The sequence below is a fragment of the Hyperolius riggenbachi genome, chromosome 5 (genome assembly GCF_040937935.1).
Source record: "Hyperolius riggenbachi isolate aHypRig1 chromosome 5, aHypRig1.pri, whole genome shotgun sequence".
In the NCBI taxonomy this organism is placed as follows: Eukaryota; Metazoa; Chordata; class Amphibia; order Anura; family Hyperoliidae; genus Hyperolius; species Hyperolius riggenbachi.
In genome coordinates, this window is record NC_090650.1 from 11,220,040 (window position 1) to 11,237,132 (window position 17,093).

Genomic DNA, 17,093 nt, shown 5'->3' on the forward strand with positions numbered 1-17,093 from the left:
ATGCACTGGCGAGGTGATCAGGGCTGGGGTCTGAGGGCATTCTGAGGGTGTGGGCGGGTGATTGAGTGCCCTAGGGGCAGATAGGGGTCTAATCTGATAGGTAGCAGTGACAGGGGGTGATTGATGGGTAATTAGTGGGTGTTTAGGGTAGAGAACAGATGTGAACACTGCACTTGGGAGGTGATCGGACGTCGGATCTGCGGGCGATCTATTGGTGTGGGTGGGTGATCAGATTGCCCGCAAGGGGCAGGTTAGGGGCTGATTGATGGGTGGCAGTGACAGCGGGTGATTGATGGGTGGCAGTGACAGGGGGTGATTGATGGGTGATTGATAGGTGATTGACAGGTGATCAGTGGGTTATTACAGGGAAGGACAGATGTAAATAATGCCCTGGCGAATTGATAAGGGGGGTCTGAGGGCAATCTGAGCGTGTAGGCGGGTGATTGGGTGCCCGCAAGGGGCAGATTAGGGTCTGATCTGATGGGTAACAGTGACAGGTGGTGATAGGGGGTGATTGATGGGTAATTAGTGGGTGTTTAGAGGAGAGAATAGATGGAAACACTGCGCTTGGGTGGTGATCTGATGTCGGATCTGCGGGCGATCTATTGGTGTGGGTGGGTGATCAGTTTGCCCGTAAGGGGCAGGTTAGGGGCTGATTGATGGGTGGCAGTGACAGGGGTGATTGATGGGTGGCAGTGACAGGGGGTGATTGATGGGTGATTGACAGGTGATTGACAGGTGATCAGTGGGTTATTACAGGGAAGGACAGATGTAAATAATGCCCTGGCGAATTGATAAGGGGGGGTCTGAGGGCAATCTGAGCGTGTAGGCGGGTGATTGGGTGCCCGCAAGGGGCAGATTAGGGTCTGATCTGATGGGTAACAGTGACAGGTGGTGATAGGGGGTGATTGATGGGTAATTAGTGGGTGTTTAGAGGAGAGAATAGATGGAAACACTGCGCTTGGGTGGTGATCTGATGTCGGATCTGCGGGCGATCTATTGTTGTGGGTGGGTGATCAGTTTGCCCGCAAGGGCGGGTTAGGGGCTGATTGTTGGGTGGCAGTGACAGGGGGTGATTGATGGGTGATAGGTGATTGGCAGGTGATTGACAGGTGATCAGTGGGTTATTACAGGGAAGGACAGATGTAATTAATGCACTGGTGAATTGATAAGGGGGGGGGGGGTCTGAGGGCAATCTGAGCGTGTGGGCGGGTGATTGGGTGCCCGCAAGGGGCAGCTTAGGGTCTGATCTGATAGGTAACAGTGACAGGTGGTGATAGGGGGTGATTGATGGGTAATTAGTGGGTGTTTAGAGAAGATAACAGATGTAAACAATACATTTGGGAGGTAATCTGACGGCGGGTTTGCGGGCGATCTAATGGTGTGGGTGGGTGATCAGATTGCCCGCAAGGGGCAGGTTAGGGGCTGATTGATGGGTGGCAGTGACAGGGGGTGACAGGGGGTGATTGATGGGTGATAGGTGATTGGCAGGTGATTGACAGGTGATCAGTGGGTTTTTACAGGGAAGAACAGATGTAATTAATGCACTGGCGAATTGATAAGGGGGGGTCAGAGGGCAATCTGAGCGTGTTGGCGGGTGATTGGGTGCCCGCAAGGGGCAGCTTAGGGTCTGATCTGATAGGTAAAAGTGACAGGTGGTGATAGGGGGTGATTGATGGGTGATTGATGGGTAATTAGTGGGTGTTTAGAGGAGAGAATAGATGTAAACAATGGATTTGGGAGGTGATCTGATGTCGGATCTGCAGGCGATCTATTGGTGTGGGTGGGTGATCAGATTGCCCGCAAGGGGCAGGTTAGGGGCTGATTGTTGGGTGGCAGTGACAGGGGGTGATTGATGGGTGATTGATGGGTGATTGATGGGTGATTGACGGGTGATTGACAGGTTATCAGGGAAGATAGATGCATACAGTACACAGGGGGGGGGGGGTCTGGGGGGGGGTCTGGGGAGAATCTGAGGGGTGGGGGGGTGATCAGGAGGGGGCAGGGGGCAGGGGGGGGGATAAAAAAAAATAGCGTTGACAGATAGTGACAGGGAGTGATTGATGGGTTATTAGGGGGGTGATTGGGTGCAAACAGGGGTCTGGGGGGTGGGCAGGGGGGGGTCTGAGGGGTGCTGTGGGCGATCAGTGGGCGGGGGGGGGGCAGATCAGTGTGTTTGGGTGCAGACTAGGGTGGCTGCAGCCTGCCCTGGTGGTCCCTCGGACACTGGGATCACCAGGGCAGGAGGCAGCCTGTATAATACACTTTGTATACATTACAAAGTGTATTATACACTTTGTAGCGGCGATCGCGGGGTTAACATCCCGCCGGCGCTTCCGTATGGCCGGCGGGATGTTACGGCGGGTGGGCGGAGCCAGTTGCCGGGGGAAGCGCGCGTCATCAATGACGCGATCGCTCCCCCGGCATGCCTAAAGGACGCGCCGCCTGAAGGCGTATTGCGGTCCTTTAGGCGTCCACTTTGCCGCCGCCCATGGGCTGTGGGCGGTCGGCAAGTGGTTAAAGAGACACTGAAGCAATTTTTTTTAATGATATAATGAATTGGTTTATAGTACAGATAATTACTAGAACATTAGAAGCAAATAAAATATTCTCATATTTTTATTTTCAGTTATATAGTTTTTTTATAACATTGCATCATTCTCTAATATTTGCAGTTTACACACTACTCCGCATTCTAAATGATTTTACAGAGCAGGCTAGTGAACTTTTGAACTGTCCTCTGGGGAAGAAAAAAAACAATACTATGATTGACAATTAAGATAATACACTTCAGAAGACAGAGCTCTCTGCGACTTTGAAAGTCGTGGAGCTCAATGGCTTTTTTGCATTGATAACAACTGGAGTTTCTTAACTCCTCCTGTACTGGAAACAATATTAGACTCATATAACTGCTGCCAATGTTTTATTTCTTAGCTGTACTACACATACCAATCATTATATTATAATTTTTTATTTTTTTCTTCAGTGTCGCTAACAGCCTCTTCGGCAAAGGCAAGAGATAACTGGTGTAAAATGTTTTTTACGCTTGAACAATTAAAAAAAAAGTGATTATATGGCAAGGTCTTTTTAGATTTTACTTTAATTAACACAATACAGTTGGTTTTTTTTTTAGATTTTCATTTTTTGGAGTTTAATAGCACTTTAATAATGCCGAGCTGTATAAAGAAATAATATATAATTTGCTGATAAATCTCCTTTATTTTCGTTCTTTCTGCGCAGAATTTCCAGGATGTGGAGTAAACGTGCCGGCGGTCCGTAAACAAGACGCGTTTCTTCCTCTCCCGCCTCCATGCCATGTAGCCGCCTGTCACTCTTCATTATTGCTGATGTTTTACACTTGGCAGAGGAGGGCGTGTGAAACGCTGGCTCCGCTACATAACGCTGCCACCGCGGCCCCCTCCGTTCCTCCAACGCCACTTGACAAACGTCTTCAAACGGCGCCTCTCCTCGCTAGTCGAGCCTCTCCGAGCAGTAGTGTCATTTTACCAGAAAATGAAGGGGGGATAACTCTTTGTTGCTGTTTCCACCTGTCCGAGGCGACACCAGTAGCCTGCATGGGTGAAAATAGAATTTGTCCTTCTGTATGGGCCAGAGGCGGGAGGAGGCGGACCCGCGGGAGGAGGAGGGGGTGACAGGGTAACCAGGCCTGTCATATCTCCTATCATATGATGACCATCGTTCTTGAGAAATAAACCGAATATTAGTTATGTTCCTATTTATTTGTGTAAAGTGGGGAGCAGCAGCATCGCAAGTCCCAGGAGAACAAGAGTTTGCTTTCTTAAAACAGAAAGAACTTATTTAAGAAATTAACCATTGTTACCCCTAGAAGTTAAACACACCTCAAGAAAGCTGTGGCCTTTAAACTCCAATTGGGTGTCACAGTTTTATTTATGTAGATGGTAAAGTTTGTCCCGTATGGGCCCTGCCCGGTCAAGTAACCTGAGTGGTCAAGCAGGGCTGGAACGAGAAGGGCATGACTGGGCGGGACCTGGGACAGACTGACCAGACACAATTGGGCTCCAGGTGCGAATTAAAGGTGGAGTGCCTGAGGTATCCCCCCCAGGCAGATATAAGGCAGGAGGAGGGAAAGTTCTCTCTCTTTGCCCCAAAAGGATACAGCAAACCTTTATGCCACTGGACCTCGCCAGTGACGACATGGTGCCATTAGCTAATTGATGACCCGCCCTAAAGCCATCAACCTAATGACCCACAAACCATTGTGCTTCTCATTTCGATGTAGCAGAAGCCGGCATTGTCACGGACCCGCCTCCTGCTGTGACAAATCTGGAGGTAAGTCCCAGGAAGAGTAAACATCACAAGGTCCAGATACTGTAAGTTGCAGGCTGGCACCACTGTGTCCCTCTGTGCCAGTGCCCCCCTCCGCCGGGGCCCTCTCCCTCCTCTTCCCCCATCCCTGGGGCCTCCCTCTGTGCCTCCTGTGTGTCCTTGTGCCTCCTTCACCTGTGCATCCCTCTGTCCCCCTGTGCCTCCTTTTAACCTCATTTGTGCCTCTTTTTGTCACCCTGTGCCTCCTTCTGTCCCCCATCGTGTCTCCTTCTGTCCCCCTGTGCCTCCTTCTGTCCCCCATTGTGTCTCCTTCTGTCCCCCTGAGCCTCCTTCTGTCACCCATTATGTCTCCTTCTGTCCCCATTATGTCTCCTTCCCCCTGTGCATCCATCTGTACCCCTGTACCTCCACCTCACTCTCCTCATGTAGCGTGTAATCATGCTGTAGGAGATGCTGGGCACTAGGGCGAGTGGTGAGCGGACAGGCAGAAGCACAGCACTGGACTCCAGCGGAGAGGTGAGAGCACAGCTTCTGCTGCACTATACTCTGCATTTACACACTAAGCTGGGGCAATGCAGGGAGGGGGGTGGGACCAGACACGATGGTCACACAGGCACAACACTGGACTGCGGCAGAGAGGTGAGAGCACAGCCTCTGCTGCACTATACTCTGCATTTACACACTAAGCTGGGGCAATGCAGGGAGGGGGGTGGGACCAGACAGGATGGTCACACAGGCACAGCACTGGACTCCAGCGGAGAGGTGAGAGCACAGCTTCTGCTGCACTATACTCTGCATTTACACACTAAGCTGGGGCAATGCAGGGAGGGGGGTGGGACCAGACAGGATGGTCACACAGACACAACACTGGACTGCGGCAGAGAGGTGAGAGCACAGCCTCTGCTGCACTATACTCTGCATTTACACACTAAGCTGGGGCAATGCAGGGAGGGGGGTGGGACCAGACAGGATGGTCACACAGGCACAGCACTGGACTCCAGCAGAGAGGTGAGAGCACAGCTTCTGCTGCACTATACTCTGCATTTACACACTAAGCTGGGGTAGTGCAGAAAGAGAGTGTGCAATTCAACAGGATCAGGCGGTTGTTTGTATCTCAGGGACTCCCTGTATTATGCATCCACCCTATACAGCACTTGCTTTATATTCTATAGTGTGTGTGTTTGTGTTGTTGTTTTTTTTTGTGTATGTGGGGGGGGGGGGGGGGGGAGGAGGTGACACAGAACTTCTTGCCTGGGGTGACAAAAGGGCTAGGAACGCCCCCTACTGCTATCCTTCCCCAGGAACAGACGATTGGCTGCTTGGGGAGGGGCAGAAGTTGTCCTACAATCAGACACTTCATACACGGGGTCACGTATCTGTCATCCGATCGTGCCCGCGCTGCTGAGTCGCTGTATCTGTCATCCTTGTTTTATTTATCACCGCACGTGTAACTCGCCTCTAGTTTATTCATGGAAGCGGCAGTAATATTCACTCTGCGTAAGAACTCCATGTCAGGGAGCATTCTACATGACAGTTGCAGCTCCGCACAGCGCCTCAACCCCATCTACATCTAAATAACAACTGTCAGTCTCCGATTCGCCCCCCACCCCCACACGGCGGCCCGAGTACCGACTTATCTCCATATCGGCAGAAGATGGCACTAATATCTCACTGTGAAGGCGAGATTCTCCACTGTGTCCCAAAAGTCGACTCTGAATAATGCAGCGAACAAAACGCAGGTTGCGAGGCAGGTGCTGCTGATCGCCAGGCGCCAGCAAATTGCGCCGGAGATGTAAACGGTGGTAAAAGAGGGGGGCATGAATAATTGAGGCCGCTATTTGCAGCGGGTTCACAAGCAGGGCAGCGCCGGAGCTGAACGGCAGGCAAAAAAATTTGAATTTATAACCACTGAGGGCGCCGTTACACCAATCCGCATCACAGGAAACCGAACTGCGCATAGCTGTGCTATCTCGCTTTCCTATCTACATTTTGATAAAATTTGCATCAGCTGAGAATTCTGACCATCTCATCCACTGTCCTTAAAGGACAACTGAAGTGAGAGGGATGTGGAGGCTGCCATATGTATTTCCTATTAAACAATACCAGTTACCTGGCAGCCCTGCTGATCTGCTGCAGTAATGACTGAATAACTCCAGAAACAAGCATGCAGCTAATCTTGTCAGATCTGACAATAATGTCAGAAACACCTAATCTGATGCATGCTTGTTCAGGGGCTATGGCTGAAAGTATTAGATGCAGAGGATCAGCAGGATAGCCAGGCAACTGGTATTGCTTAAAGTGTACCATAGACGGAAGGATAGTAAAAATGTATACATATCTGAGGCTTCCTCCAGCCCCCTCCAGTCTGATCGCTCTTACGCCGCCGTCCTCCGCCTTCTGGATCCTTGGTTACGGGTCTTGTAAGTTTGGCTTGTCGCGGCCAGTTGGCACATGCGCAGTGCTGCTGCACACTTCCGCGGCTGGTAGGCATCTGTGCAGACGCAGGGGGAGAGCACGCAGCGGCACTGACTGACTGGCCAAACTTACGGGATCCGTTACTGAGGATCCAGGACGGCGGCGTAAGAGCGATCAGGCTGGAGGGGGCTGCAGGAAGCCTAAGGAAAGTATACATTTTTACTATCCTTCCCTCTATGGTACACTTTAAAACGACATAAATATGGCAGCCTCCATATACATCTCAGCTGTCCTTTATTTAAAACAATAGAGGGATAACTAATCATCTGATTTACATCGCCCTGTCTTCATTATCAAGACAGATTAACCAATCAGTGACCAGATCACAATATTGAAGTAGATCCTGCTCTACATCATAACATTTTTCTTTCAATCGTGCTGCTCTCATAGGATAATGTGACCCTTTGGCATACCTCACAACTTTTTGAGATGAGAAAGAGGGACACTTAGGGCTCGTTTCCACTATCGCGAATCTGCATGCGTCCAACGCATGCAGATCCGCACATGTAATGCAAGTGGATGGGCCTGTTTCCACTGTAGCGTTGTTGAGGTGCGTTTTTTTCAGCGTGAAAAAAACGCACAAAAGAGCCAACGATTTCGCCTGCGTCGGGAATCCGTGCGAATCGCCGCTAATGTATTTAATAGTAAAAACGCATGCGTTTGTTACATGCGTTTTTACCCGCGATTTCGCGTGCGATTTCGCACCTTTTTCAATTTTATTTAGCCCTGGCAGTGTTATGGTTAATTTCGCATGGCACCCTGCCATGCGAAATCGCAGGCGAAATCGCGGGTAAAAACGCATGTGGAAACGCATCCGCATGCGTTTTTACAAGCGTCGGAATGCGGCCGAAATCGCGTCGCAACAGTGGGAACGAGCCCTTAAGCAATAGCCATTTTTGCACTAAACACATAGACTTCTGGAGCAATTTCTGGGAATGTGATTTTGGGCTCTGCATTCACTGAATGAAATTGCTCTGAAAATGCTGCCAGCACTGGAATTTCCGAATATTTCAGACCCTGCGGAATCGCCGGGATAAGCTTACATTAGCAAAGTGCTTATGGAATCGCCAGCGGTTCCTAGAAAATGCATGTTGCTCCTATGATTAAACTCAAAATCAGACAGCAAGAGGTGCTCAAATGCTCTGAGATTATAATGAATGCACCTACTGCGTACAGGAAAGACATGAGGAAGTGAACTGTGATCCTCGAAAATGTGTGTTATAAACCTACAAGTAATTTATATTACGGGGATATCCTCTCTAGAAGGTGTCACCCAGACTTCCACTTCCGTTTACATTCTGAGCTATTTTAGTTCTCAGGGGGCCTTTCTCAGAGCATAACTGAGGTTACGTAAACTGAAAACTGTCTACATTTCCACAGTGGCGTAGCTAGGGTATCTGACACCCGGTGCTGATAATTTACCAACAACCCCCCGTGGAGCCGGATATAGGTGCCCGCAGTATATGTTAGCCAAGTCTAGTTGCACCGAGTATGGGTAGCCAGCTATAGGTTCCCCCAGTATAGGTTAGCCAGTATAATTGCATCCAGTATAGGTTAGCCAGGTAGGTTCCTTCAGTGTAGGTAGTCAGTACAGTTGCCCCCAGTATAAGTTAGATAGGCAGGTGTACCTGGTATAGCCCCAAGTATAGGTTTGCTAGGTGGGAGCCTCCAATATAGGAAAGCAATATAGTTGCCCCCAATATAGGTTAGATAGGTAGGTGCCCCCAGTGTAGGTTAGCTAGGTAGGTGCCTCCAATATAGATAGCCAGTATAGTTGCCACTAGTACAGGATAGATAGGTGCCCGCACTATAGGTTAGATAGGTAGCTGCCACCACTATAGGCTAGATAGGTAGGAGCACCCACTATAGGTTAGGTAGGTAAGTGCCCGCAGTATAGGTTAGATAGGTAGGTAACCCTAATATAGGTTAGATAGGTAGGTACCCCCAGTATAGGTTAGATAGGTAGGTACCCCCAGTATAGGTTAGATGGGTAGCAGCCCCCCAGGGCCGGTTCAAGCAACAATGGGGCCCAGGGCAAAATAAACCTGGGGGGCCCCCCAACAGATACCCCGGAACAAAAATCGTCATTAAGGGACCTTTTTTGCAGCTGGTATAGTCAGGGTGTGAAGCCCCAATCGGTCGGAGGTCCACATTCTGGCTACCCCAGCCTGCATGGGGGACAAGGGGTTAAAAAGTTTCAGGAGGGGGGGACCCCACATAATTTTTTTTAAAAAAATTTCCGCACTCTAAACATAAAAAAAAAAAAATTGGGAAAATAGGAAAAAATGCCAGGGATTTTCATACAGCCATATTGCGGCTGTATAGCGATCCCTGGCCATTGGCCAAAGCGCTGCGGCTGCGGAGGGGTTTCCAGCCCCCTAGAAACACCGTCAGGAAATTTATTGCTCTTTCTTTCGATGCATGTAAAATTACACTACCGTTAGGTTTGCTACTAAAAGTGACATTTACAGCATTTAAAAATATACTTTTTTCCTTCGAAACTTTAAAATCAATTTTCTCAAAAACTATAAGGTCTTTTTGAAAAATTGTTTTTTCCTCTTATTCCCAATGATCTTCTTAACATATCCTGCAAATTTAGGGTTTCTAGCATTTAAGGTGGATTTGCTATTAAACATTAAAGTCGGCGTGTTTTTAAATGTGTATTTTTTTTCCTTTGAAACTTTAAAATCAGTTTTCTCAAAAACTATAAGGTCGATTTGAAAATGTTTTTTCCTCTTGTAGCCACTGGGGGCCCCTACAAGCTCTGGGGCCCTTGGGCAATTGACCGCTTTGCCTCTATGGTAGCGTCGGCCCTGCTGCCCCCCAGTATAGGTTAGATAGGTAAGTGCCCGCAGTATAGGTTAGATAGGTAGCTGCCCCTCAGTATAGGTTAGATAGGTAGGTGACCCCGGTATAGGTTATATAGGTAGGTGCATGCAGTATAGGTTAGATAGGTAGGTGCACGCAGTATAGGTTAGATAGGTAGGTGCCTCCAGTATAGGTTAGATAGGTAGGGGCCCCTCAGTATAGGTTAGATAGGTAGGGGCCCCGCAGTATAGGTTAGATAGGTAGGTACCCCCAGTATAGGTTAGATAGGTAGGTGCCCCCAGTATAGGTTAGATAGGTAGGTACCCCCAGTATAGGTTAGATAGGTAGGGGCCCCTCAGTATAGATTAGATAGGTAGCTGCCCCCCAGTATAGGTTAGATAGGTAGGTGCCTCCAGTATAGGTTAGATAGGTAGGGGCCCCTCAGTATAGATTAGATAGGTAGCTGCCCCCCAGTATAGGTTAGATAGGTAGATGCCTCCAGTATAGGTTAGATAGGTAGGTGCCTCCAGTATAGGTTAGATAGGTAGGTGACCCCAGTATAGGTTAGATAGGTGGGTGAGCAACTGTAGCTATAGAAAAATAATTATTTTGTTACGGATGTGTCGATGAAGATCCCCTAAGATTATGTTCTTAATTACTGTGCTGTTCAGTTTACTGAATATCATTTATGACACCCCCCCACCTCCCCAGGTCATTTTAATCTCAGAATGATTCTTTGGTATGCTGAAAGGGGTTGGCAGAGCAGCTAATTTGTAAACACAGGATGTTAACCCTATGTCTGCTTCAATGAAAGCAGGAAGTAGACACACTGCAGAAGTATTGCAGGATTTGTATCACCTGTAACAAATAAATGTTTTTCTTTAAAGGTTGTTGTGCTGTTGCTTATCTTTCAGAGAAGAGAGGACGTTCTGGGTTCAGGCGCACTTTAATGTGTATCTTACATTGTACAAGCTTCGGTAGACATGTATGATGTTTGTACACCATTTTTTACTTAATACAAAAAAAAAAAAAAAACCATCCTTCTAAACCTCCTGCATTCCTATAAGACGAGCTTAGGAGATGCAGTAAGCAGGATAAGAAGGCCTGGTAGCGGCGTGGGTTTGGCGCTGTGCTCGGAATCCGTGTAACCACAAAGGAAACAGAGGTGGACGTGGGTGAAATAATTCTGCTGATTTGGCGAAATATCGTCAGGCATATAATGCTTGCCTCGTACAAAGCACTGACGTCTGAAATGTAATAATGTCAATACTTACAAAAATCCAACGCGCGCTACATAACTCAACAACCGCCATCGACCCACTGGTGAAATACAGCAGAGTTTGCCGTGTAAGCAGGGTCGGTTTACACGCCATTATGTCTGCGCTCCTGGCTGCGATACCGCAATGATTTTCAGCCACCCTTTCTCGCTAATAAAGTTATTTCCAGCAATAAATCTGTGACCAGGGCCAGAGTTATAGGGAAGGAAACACGGGGAAGGGTCTGTTCAGGGGATAGCGGGATGGAAGCTGGGAAATGTGGGCTCTAGTCAGGGCCGGTTGTAGACTTTTTGCTGCCTAAAGCAAAATTTTGAGGGTGCGCCCCACCGATTTGGAATGATCACACAGCATCAATTTGCACTTCGCGTTATAGCTGCAGTGCGCCGAAAAAAAATAAAACACCCTCAGTATAGGTAGGTATATATGCCCCCAGTATAAGAAGCCAGGTACAGGTGCCCCCAGTATAAGAAGCCAGGTACAGGTGCCCCCAGTATAGGAAGCCAGGTACAGGTGCCCCCAGTATAAGAAGCCAGGTACAGGTGCCCCCAGTATAGGAAGCCAGGTACAGGTGCCCCCAGTATAAGAAGCCAGGTACAGGTGCCCCCAGTATAAGAAGCCAGGTACAGGTGCCCCCAGTATAGGAAGCCAGGTACAGGTGCCCCCAGTATAAGAAGCCAGGTACAGGTGCCCCCAGTATAGGAAGCCAGGTACAGGTGCCCCCAGTATAGGAAGCCAGGTACAGGTGCCCCCAGTATAGGAAGCCAGGTATAGGTGCCCCCAGTATAAGAAGCCAGGTACAGGTGCCCCCAGTATAAGAAGCCAGGTACAGGTGCCCCCAGTATAAGAAGCCAGGTACAGGTGCCCCCAGTATAGGAAGCCAGGTACAGGTGCCCCCAGTATAAGAAGCCAGGTACAGGTGCCCCCAGTATAGGAAGCCAGGTACAGGTGCCCCCAGTATAGGAAGCCAGGTACAGGTGCCCCCAGTATAGGAAGCCAGGTACAGGTGCCCCCAGTATAGGAAGCCAGGTATAGGTGCCCCCAGTATAGGTAAGCCAGGTATAAGTGCCCCCAGTATAGGTAGCCAGGTATAAGTGCCCCCAGTATAGGTAGCCAGGTATAAGTGCCCCCAGTATAGGTAGCCAGCCTGTCCACGCTCTCGTGTCTCTTCCCTTCCTGTGGCCGGGTCACCGCTGATCTGAGGTCTAGAACAGTGGCCACTTACTGCTCGTGGCAATCTGGTCTCATGTCCACTAATTTGCAAGGAATAGAGGACCCGGCGGGAAACACTAACGCTAGAATTGCACATCAGGACCTTTACCCGCGGCCAGGGCTGTATTTAGGGTTTGGGCTCCCCTAGGCACCCCAAACCTACGACGCCCCCCCCCCCCCCGCGCCCAGGAGGATGTTGGCGCGGCAAAGAATGGGCGTGGCCACAGAATGCAGTGGGTGTGTCCATAACACAGTGGGTGTGGTCAATTAAAATTTCCTAGTAAGAGTGCAGCCCAAAGCCGTTTTCTCCCCAGGTATGAGTAAAGTGACCCTAAAAAAGCAAGTAGGAAAAGTCCCCCCCCCCCAAAAAAAAAAAACCCCACACATTAGCCAGTGTTCTCTCCCACAAAATAGTGGTAGGTATTAGATTGTGAGCTCCCCTGAGAAAAGTCAGGAACATGGCTGTTCTCTGCAAAGTGCTGCAGAAGATGCCAGTGCTATATAAATACAAATATGGTAGGACATTAGACTATGGCAGAATTAGATTGTAAGCTCCTCAGAGGATAGTCAGTGACATGACTACATACTCTGTGAAGTACTGCTGAAGATGGCAGTACAATACAGTATAGTAGTATGGCAGCATGGTGGCGTAGTGGTTAGCGCTCTCGCCTTGCAGCGCTGGGTTCCAGGTTCAAATCCCATCCAGGTCAACATCTGCAAGGAGTTTGTATGTTCTCCCTGTGTCTGTGTGGGTTTCCTTAGGACACTCTGGTTTCCTCCCACATCCCAACAACATACAATACAGATAAGTTAATTGGCTTCCCCTAAAAATTGGCCCTAGACTACGATACTTACATGCACATGACTATGGTAGGGATTAGATTGTGAGCCCCACTGTGACAAGACAATACATACTCTGTACAGCACTGCGTAATATGTTGGCGCTATATAAATAATTAGTATAAGTACAGTCAGTGGTGGCTCCAGGGTTTTTTTTTGGGGGGGGGGGGGGGTGCTATGCAGGTGCTGGACCAATTTTTGTGGCTATAACCGCACTGCGGCAAAAATGGGCGTGGCCATGCCCGGATGAGGGTAAAGCTAACTAATTTAAAGTGAACCCGAGGTGAGAGTGATATGGAGGCTGCCATATTTATTTCCTTTTAAAGGGACACTTAAGCCAAATAAAAAATAGTTTTACTCACCTGGGGCCTCTACCAGCCCCCTGAAGCTGTCCGGTGCCCACGTAGACTCGCTCCGATGCTCCTGGCCCTGCTTCCGGTTCTGGCGACAGGAGCCGACAGGCCGGGAACGCGAGTGATTCTTCGCGTTCCTGGCCGTAATAGCGCCCTCTATGCTGATATAGCATATATCATATAACAGCATAGAAGGCGCTATTACGTCCAGGAATGCGAAGAATCATTCGCGTTCCCGGCCTGTCTGCTCCTGTCGCCGAAACCTTAAGTGGCTGCTGGCAGGGCCAGGAGCATCAGAGCGAGTCTACATGGGCACCGGACAGCTTCATGGGGCTGGTAGAAGCTCCAGGTGAGTAAAACTAATTTTTTTTATTTGGTTTAAGTGACCCTTTAAACAATACTAGTTGCCTGGCAGCCCTGCTGATCTATTTGGCTGCAGTAGTGAACTGAATTACGCCAGAAACAAGCATGGAGCTAATCTGGTCAGTTCGGACAATATTGTCAGAAACCCCTGACCTGCTGCATGCTTGTTCAGGGTCTGTGGTTGAAAGAATTAGAGGCAGAGGATCAGCACGGCAGCCAGGCAACTAATATTGCTTAAAATATTACTCTCACCTCGGGTTCCCTTTAAAAGTGCAACGCAAAGACAGTGGGCCCAAGTGTTGGTGACCCTTTCCCCAGAAAATTCACATAATTGTGCAGGTTTTCTCAAGAAAATACACGTAATGTGAGCAGATTTGCCCAGAAAATATATTCAATCATGTCGGCATATCTGCCCAATTATGTCAGCAGATTTGATCAGAAATACGTGCAATAACGTCAGCAGATTTGATCAGAAATACGAGCAATAACGTCAGCAGATTTGATCAGAAATACGAGCAATAACGTCAGCAGATTTGATCAGAAATACGAGCAATAACGTCAGCAGATTTGATCAGAAATACGTGCAATAACGTCAGCAGATTTGATCAGAAATACGTGCAGTAACGTCAGCAGATTTGATCAGAAATACGAGCAATAACGTCAGCAGATTTGATCAGAAATACGAGCAATAACGTCAGCAGATTTGATCAGAAATACGAGCAGTAACGTCAGCAGATTTGATGAGAAATACGTGCAATAACGACAGCAGATTTGATGAGAAATACGTGCAATAACGACAGCAGATTTGATGAGAAATACGAGCAATAACGACAGCAGATTTGATGAGAAATACGAGCAATAACGACAGCAGATTTGATGAGAAATACGTGCAATAACGACAGCAGATTTGATGAGAAATACGTGCAATAACGACAGCAGATTTGATGAGAAATACGTGCAATAACGACAGCAGATTTGATGAGAAATACGAGCAATAACGACAGCAGATTTGATGAGAAATACGAGCAATAACGACAGCAGATTTGATGAGAAATACGTGCAATAACGACAGCAGATTTGATGAGAAATACGAGCAATAACGACAGCAGATTTGATGAGAAATACGAGCAATAACGACAGCAGATTTGATGAGAAATACGAGCAATAATGACAGCAGATTTGATGAGAAATACGAGCAATAATGTCAGCAGATTTGAGCAATAATGTCAGCAGATTTGATCAGAAATACGAGCAATAACGTCAGCAGATTTGATCAGAAATACGAGCAATAACGTCAGCAGATTTGATCAGAAATACGAGCAATAACGACAGCAGATTTGATGAGAAATACGAGCAATAACGTCAGCAGATTTGATGAGAAATACGTGCAATAACGACAGCAGATTTGATGAGAAATACGAGCAATAACGACAGCAGATTTGATGAGAAATACGAGCAATAATGACAGCAGATTTGATGAGAAATACGTGCAATAACGACAGCAGATTTGATGAGAAATACGAGCAATAACGACAGCAGATTTGATGAGAAATACGAGCAATAACGACAGCAGATTTGATGAGAAATACGAGCAATAATGACAGCAGATTTGATGAGAAATACGTGCAATAACGACAGCAGATTTGATGAGAAATACGAGCAATAACGACAGCAGATTTGATGAGAAATACGAGCAATAACGACAGCAGATTTGATGAGAAATACGAGCAATAATGACAGCAGATTTGATGAGAAATACGAGCAATAATGTCAGCAAATTCAGAAATACGTGCAATAACGACAGCAGATTTGATGAGAAATACGAGCAATAACGACAGCAGATTTGATGAGAAATACGAGCAATAATGACAGCAGATTTGATGAGAAATACGAGCAATAACGACAGCAGATTTGATGAGAAATACGAGCAATAATGACAGCAGATTTGATGAGAAATACGTGCAATAACGACAGCAGATTTGATGAGAAATACGAGCAATAATGACAGCAGATTTGATGAGAAATACGAGCAATAATGTCAGCAAATTCAGAAATACGTGCAATAATGTCAGCAGATTTGTCCAGGAACTTGACTACAACAAATATCTTACCTAGTCCGGTGCGCGAGGGAAACTCTGCATGCCACCGCCTGGTCTGGTGGTGGCCTGCTGTGCTGCCTGGGCAGCTGGGGCCTGCGAGTGACCCTGGGCTGGGGTAGCTGGTGGTGGCCTGCTGTGCTGCCTGGGCGGCTGGGGCCTGCTGCCTGTGACCCTGGGCTGGGCGAGGGTGACCTGTCTGCCTAGCTGGCTGGCTGGGCTGGGTAGCTGGGGGCTGGGCTGCAGCAGCTGCTTCACATGGCTCCCGATCGAGTGACTCCCGACCCGACCATCTCATGTGTTGCTGTCCTCCTCCTGCGTGATGTAAAATGGAGCTGAGGAGGAGTCACTTTACCCGGGCTCGGCTAGTCGGCTGGGGGGGGGCGGAGCATCGGAAGCCAATGTATTTCATAGCCTGCCCTGCTGTCTCAGACTCAATGTCAAGCCACGCCCCCTCCCTGTAAGTGCAAGTGGCTCCACCTGCTCTGGCTGGCTCATTACTGTGCGATGAGAGTCAGTCAGAGCGCACAGAGAACGTGACCAGAGGAAACCATTGTGGATGGTGGCGGCAGGGGGGGAGCGCTTGCAAACAGTAAGAACTGTAACTTCTGGCTGCTGCAGCGGCGCTCCCCCCCCCCCCCCCCCCCCAAAAAAAAAAAAATGTTAATGATAGAAAAAAAAATGTCATAAGGGGAAAAAAAAATAAAAAAAAGTATTATTATTTGAACCAGTGGCCACCCGCCCCCCCCGAGGACCCGCCCATGGCACCGGCCCACGGGTGCCTCTTAATAGATACGGCCCTGCCCGCGGCTATACTAAAGCAAATTTGGTTGGTGGTGTGGATAGCATTTCCTCCTGGCTCCCCTATTTCTTACATACTGTTGGCCATCACCATATTGCAGAGCCCTTCCAAGGGAAAGTTAAGTGACAATGCAATATACTCTGTACAGCGCTGCGGAAGATGTCGGCGTTATATAAATAACTAGCTGATGACCCGGCGTTGCCCGGGTATGTATTTGGCTGGTGTTGGCTCCGCCCATTTTTTCTAGCCCTAACACACAATTACTCACTGAGCAAGTTTGTGAGCTTTGCGGTCTTTGATATCAATAATTTGCATTGAAATTAAAAAATCTGATTGGCTGTTTGTGGCTCCACCCCCTTTTCTGAATTTGAACCCCAGTCACCCAATGACCAACTGTACCAGGTTTGAGGCCTGTGCCATTAACAGTGTAAGAATGGTAGCAATTAAATATTCCTCTTGAAAAGCAATAGGTGAAGTTTGATTCACTTTTGTAGGCTCCACCCACTTTTCTGAATATTAATCTCAGTCACCCAGTGACCAACTGTGCAAAGTTTGAGAACCC

The 17,093-nt window shown here is 48.2% G+C and overlaps 1 protein-coding gene across 1 annotated transcript in view; it reads right to left on the reverse strand.

The window, feature by feature from the left end:
- THSD7A (thrombospondin type 1 domain containing 7A) overlaps positions 1-16,099 on the reverse strand; it is a 570,344-nt gene extending 554,245 nt beyond the window's left edge. The window contains exon 1 of the mRNA XM_068235085.1: positions 15,745-16,099. The gene's annotated coding sequence lies outside the window, so the exon portion shown is untranslated. The remainder of the gene's footprint in view (positions 1-15,744) is intronic.
- Between the last annotated feature and the right edge of the window lie 994 nt (positions 16,100-17,093).